Genomic DNA, 6,000 nt, shown 5'->3' with positions numbered 1-6,000 from the left:
GAAGGAGTCCTAAGACCAAAGGAAAAAGGCCACAGGCTCAGCCTAATGAGAATGATGTATTAAGAGGACTTACCAGGGGATTCCTGGATGGCTCAGCGGTTTAGCACCTGCCTTTGGCCCAGGGCGGGATCCTGGAGTCCCGGGATCGGGTCCCACGTCGGGCTCCCGGCATGGAGCCTGCTTCTCCCTCCTTCTGTGTCTCTGCCTCTCTCTCTCTCTCTATGTCTATCATAAATAAATAAATAAATCTTAAAAAAAAAAAAAAGACTTTCATAAAAAAAAAAAAAGAGGACTTAACCGACAGAAGTGTGTTTTGAGTAGCTGCAAGACCCCATCTCTGGTAAGACCTGCGCAGAGTGAGCAAACAAAAAGAGAGAATATATGTGTGGAGGATGTGCTCCAGAAGGCTTCAGGTCACAGGGTGCTCCTCATGGCCCATTCATCCTAGATGAGATTAGTCTGGTTCACACAGTGGGGCACCCTAATTCCAAAAATTCTTAAAAATAAAGGCCAATGGCCGACTCTTGGGGGGATTTCTTCATTGGGTAGGTAGAGCGGACCAGACTATGGCATCTCAGACTTGTTGGACTGCTATCCACACCAAGAAATGTATTTCACATTCCTATCCACATGCATTCCGAAGTACAAATTTCGAGAAACAACATCTACCCTTAAAGTGGGAAGTATGCCCCAATTCTCTACTTTATGCCAGTCAGATCCCCTGACTGGACCTGGTGACCACCAAGGGGTCATGACTCATCCTTTGAAAATCCCTGGGCTAGTCCATCTACAAGAAGTTTCATCGCTTTAAGAGGATCCTGTGGCTACTATTAGGATTTCCTTAAAGTTTCCAATGGTCGGGAACCTATTTTGAATCCCAGCACAGTCTGTCCCCAGCACGTACAGAACCATGTTGCAGGGCCTGCATATTTAAGAGAAAGATGTCGATTGCCCAGTTAAGCCTTACGAATAGATGCAATTCCAACAGGGCTTTGGGAGCAAGCCTTAAATTAAAGATAATTGCTCTTTTTTTTTTTTTTTTTTTTTTTTTTAGATAATTGCTCTTGTTTCCACCAACAGAAAGATACAGGTGTGCCCTGGTGGTTGGAGGAGTAGGGCTTCCCTGCTCACGTGCAGTCAGTCTCTCCTTCTGCTGAATGCGGCCACTAATCCCTGCCGTGGGTCTGACAAAAGTTGAGAAGCTCAAACGCGAAAACAGACGAGAAAACACTTTGAAAACCAACATCTGACATGGAAGACTCCTAACTCTGGGAAACGAACTAGGGGTGGTGGAAGGGGAGGAGGGCGGGGGGTGGGGGTGACTGGGTGGCGGGCACTGAGGGCGAGCACTGGGTGTTATTCTGTATGTTGGCAAATTGAACACCAATAAAAAATAAATTTATTATTATTAAAAACAAAACAAAAAAAAAGAAAATCAACATCTCGGATTAACATTCTCCTGGGAAGCCGGGAAAGGGATGCTGCGGTCAAGCCCTACGGGGGCAGCGTCTCGGTACTTTTCAAACTGTCTACTCCTACAGAACTTATATTAGCCCCCGCCCCCCACCGCCGCCTCGAAAACCAGCGACCGCGCCTAAAAAAGGGGGTTCGGTTCGTCATCAACCGGCCAGGGGGCTCGAACTCGCGCCGCCCGCCCCGCCAGCCAGGCTCCCCGCTCCGTCTGCGCATGCTCCGGCCGCCCCGCCGGGTTGGGCGGAAAGGCCGAGGGCGGAGCGCGGGCCACGTGGGTCCCCGTGACGTCATCTCCGGGCGCCCAGGGTGACTGGACGCGTCGCGGGCTCCCCGGGCCCCGCGGCGCTGCGGGTTGTGTCTGCAGGATCCCGGGCGGGCGGAAGTGCAGGCGGGCTCGGCTCCGGCCTCCGCGCCGCGCTGCCTTCTGCGGCTGCGCGGGCTCTCGGGACTCCAGGCTCGCGCGCCCCTGCGGGACCGGGTGTCAGAGCGCCGTGCGCCGCCGCCGCCCTGCCTCGGCCCGGGACCCGGGCGTGTGCTGCGGTGCGGGACGCCGGGGAAGGAGCTGGCGTTTCTGGTAGGGTGTGTGTGCGCGTGTGTGCGCGTGCGTGCGCGTGTGCGGGGTGGGGGGCAGTGCCCGGAGGAGAGGGTTGGGGAGGTGCCAGGTAGGTGTGGCGGGAGGGAGGGGCGGGCGGCCGCCGGGGGGGGGGGGGCGGGGGCGGGGTTGACCAGACGCCGCCCCCTCCCCCTCCCCCTCCCCCTCCCCCGCCCCCGCCCCGGGGACCTTGGGGCGCCCGGACGCTGTCGCGCCCCGGGCAGAGGTGTCAGTTCCTCGCAAAAGTAGGAAGCCCTGCGCCTCCTCGGAGGCTCCGGAGTTTGCTTCGAGACGCGCCTCTCCGCCCGCCCGTGGAACAGTGATCAGAGGAGGTCTGTGCCCGGGCCCGGCCCCGGCGGGTGCCTGCGAGCTCCCGTCTGTCTTCTCGACGGCGTCCAGGAAGCCCCGTCTTCGCGGTCGTGCTGATCAGCGCCCGCCGAGTCCTTTCTCTTTCTGTCGGCAGAGAACTTTCACCTCCTCTTCTGCCCCGGGCGATCTTCAGAGCATCCTCCCTGCAGCTGGAGGAACGTAGGGGACACCAAACCGGCTTCGTTCTGGATTTTTCTGAGGGGTTGGGGGAGGCTCGGCAGGTCTCGAGACCGCTTGCTGGACCCCCCCCGAGGCCTTGCAGAACCCGCTTGATGAGGCTCAGAGCCTTTCGGGCTGGGCTTTGAACGGAATGGGTCTGTGGTTGCCACAGATGGGTTTGTTGAGGGAAGTAAAGGTGTGGGGCCGAGGGTAATAGTTGACAGTAGTTGAGGGGGGAATTTTAGAGTTTTATGCTAGATTTGAGTGTGTGCCCTGATCTTCAAAGATATGCTGGTTAAACCGGGGGGGGGGGGGGTGAGCAGAATGGCACCATATGACCATGACTATCTATCTATCTATTTATTTATAAGATTTTATTTATTTATTCATGAAAGACCCAGATGAGCAGAATGGCACCATATGACCATGACTATTTATTTATTTATTTATAAGATTTTATTTATTTATTCATGAAAGACCCAGATGAACAGAATGGCACCATCTCACCATGACTATCTATCATCTATCTATCTATCTATATTTATAAGATTTTATTTATTTATTCATGAAAGACCCAGAGAGAAAAAGAGGCAGAGACACAGGCAGAGGGAGAAGCAGGCTCCATGCAGGGAGCCCCACGTGGGACTCGATCCCGGGTCTCCAGGATCACACCCTGGGCGGAAGGCAGACACTCGACCGCTGAGCCACCCAGGGATTCCCATGACCATGACTATTTGGAATAATTTACATACTCCACTGTAGGGCTGCTTTATCAATTTAACAAATACTGAGTGCCTGTTACGTGCCAGGCATTGCACAAATAGTAAATGCGACAGTAACCAGTGAACAAAACAGTACACATTTGTACCTTCATGGAGTTCACTTTGAAGGAGGGAGAAGGACACATTAATGTAAAAATTAATCTAAAAATAGGTCGGGTGGTGAAAAGTGCAAGAGAGAGAAGGAATAAAGCCTTCAACGAGGAATGTTGGTGGCGTGCATAGGAAATTGCGGTGGTGGCTTTAGAAAAGAGAATATTTGAGCAGAGACCTGAAAGTGGTAAAGAAGTGTGTCCTGTACCGCAAAGTCCCCGAGCCAGGAGCCTACCAACTAGTTTGGCTGGAGCGGAGTGAGCAAAAAGGGGGAGAGGTAGATCATCAATGTGGTCAGATCATATTCAGCCTTGTAAGACTTTGTAAGAGCTTTAGTTTTTACTTTGAATGAGATAGTAAGCTTTGAGTAAAGGAGTAAACTGATCTGATTTGTGTTTAGAAGGATCTTTCTGATGCTGTGCTGTCTGTAGCAAGGGCGGAAATAATGAGATCCCTTCCTATGTCATTTATCCAGGTTATAAGTCAAGGTGACTTGGATCGGTGTAATAATAGTGGTGACGGTGAGGAGTGGCCAGATTCCGGACTTGTGTCTAAGCCAAAGCAATAGAGATGAAGAGGTGTCGAGGATGACTCCCTATATATATCTAAATATATATAGATCTAAATATATATATTTTAAGATTTTATTTATTTATTCATGACAGACCCAGAGAGAGAGGCAGAGACACAGGCAGAGGGAGAAGCAAGATCCATGCAGGGAGCCCGACGTGGGACTCGATCTCGGGACTCCGAGATCATGTCCGAGGCTGAAGGTGGCACTAAACCGTGGAGCCACCCGGGGCTGCCCATGACTCCCAAGATTTATGGCTTTAGCAACTAAAGAATAATTACCACTTAGTGATTTGGGGAAGACCATAGAGTAATAGGAGATGAGGGGGGAAGGTGTGAAACAGTTTCTGTTTGCACATCCTAAGTTTTCAAATGAAATGTCGGTGTTGCGTGGTATATGTAAAATGTAAAAATGGAGGTCAGAAGAGAAGTCTGGGCTGAAGATATAAATGTAGGCGTCGTTAATGTATGAAGGATGTTTAAAGCCATGAGAGCTCTCCAAAGGCGTGGTTCAAGGACTGGGTCCTGGTGCGCTTCGACTTTGGAGGAGGTTGGAGAGATTTAGGAGCTATTCCCCCCCCTGGGATTGGGGGCAGCTGGGCTATATATCAAAACTCCTGTTGATAACCATTGATCCTTAGTGACCTGAAGGAAATAAAAAGCTAGTTCATTAGCTGGAAGAGTGAGTAAGGTGATGTGAAAATTAGAGGAGAGAGGAGGTACGAAATGGTGATCAAGGACAGTGAAAGAATAAATGGACTCCGGAAATGTAGGAACGCTGGCCAGTACTCAAAGTTCTACTCTTGAGGTTAGTGTACATCAATTTAAAAAGAGACCAGCCAGCATAGATTATTTTTAGATGTTTTCAAATTTACTACTAGTAGTTATTTGATATTTTAAGTAATTTCTAGGTAGTTGGGTACTTTGTCAGCACAATAATTTCAGGTAATAGGTTAGCCTTTCATGGTTTGTAGTGTGAAGGAGACTAGTTAATTGTGCATTATATTTTTATTATACTCCTTGTGCTGTTTGCTAAATATCGTTGGCTGGGAACCTGCTTTGTTCCAGGCCTTGAATTAATTTGCAGAGAATGCAGCAATCAGGAAGTAGCTCTGTCCTCCAGAAGCTTACTTCCGATAGACTGCATCATAGGTTGTGATTTCTATGCTTCCAAAACATTGCCTTCTAATAATTGGATGCACGGTGATGAAAGTGTAGTGTACATATGACAGGGGAAAATATTCTTGTAAAGTAATGAAATTTGCTGAATTTAGAGTGTGATTATACTGATTTGGAGAAGACTTTAGGTGGAAAAGTTTCTTAAGTAGGTAGTATAACTTTTCAATTTATATATTTTATACATTTTCCAATTGTTTAACAAAAATTCCAGAGCCTGCTGTGTGCTAATTATGCTAATATTGAGGATACAAAGTAAATATGACTACTTCTGCTGTCAGTGAACTCAGAGTTCAATGTGGTGACAGGCAGGAGACAGATAAGATAAACATAACCACAATGCATGGTTATAACATGCTGTTGTAGAAGTAATTAGATGGGAGATTGCTTAGTGGAAAGCTTCCCAAGGAACTGATGCTAAACTGACTCTTTTTGTTTGTTTTTAATAGTCTTCATAGTAATAGTACTTTATTTTATTTTATTTTTTTACATTATTTTTTTGTATATTTTTTATTGAGGTTTGATTTGCCAACATATAGCATAACACCCAGTGCTCATCCCATCAAGTGTCCCCCTCTGTGCCCGTCACCCAGTCACCCCAACCCCCCACCGCTCACCTCCCCTTCTACTACCCCTGTTCCTTTCCCAGATTTAGGAGTCTCTCATGTTCCATCACCCTCTCTGATATTTCCCACTCATTTTCTCTCCTTTCCCCTTTAATCCCTTTCACTATTTTTTATATTCCCTGAATGAATAAAACCATATGTTTGTCCTTCTTCAATTGACTTA

General features: G+C 48.4%; 1 protein-coding gene across 4 annotated transcripts in view; it reads left to right on the top strand.

Annotated features, from left to right (window-relative positions):
* Positions 1 to 1,793: 1,793 nt before the first annotated feature.
* Positions 1,794 to 6,000, top strand: part of ATG5 (autophagy related 5) — a 127,005-nt gene continuing 122,798 nt past the window's right edge. The window contains exon 1 of one of the 4 annotated variants that reach the window (XM_038554844.1): positions 1,794 to 2,047. The gene's annotated coding sequence lies outside the window, so the exon portion shown is untranslated. Of the gene's footprint in view, positions 2,048 to 2,240; positions 2,491 to 6,000 lie in introns of those variants that run through there. The other 3 variants (XM_038554841.1, XM_038554842.1, XM_038554843.1) reach the window with 3 other exon arrangements.

The sequence above is a fragment of the Canis lupus genome, chromosome 12 (assembly GCF_011100685.1).
Source record: "Canis lupus familiaris isolate Mischka breed German Shepherd chromosome 12, alternate assembly UU_Cfam_GSD_1.0, whole genome shotgun sequence".
Classification (NCBI taxonomy): Eukaryota; Metazoa; Chordata; class Mammalia; order Carnivora; family Canidae; genus Canis; species Canis lupus.
Note: the sequence above shows the minus strand (reverse complement) of the source record. Positions and strands in the feature narration are given on the sequence as shown.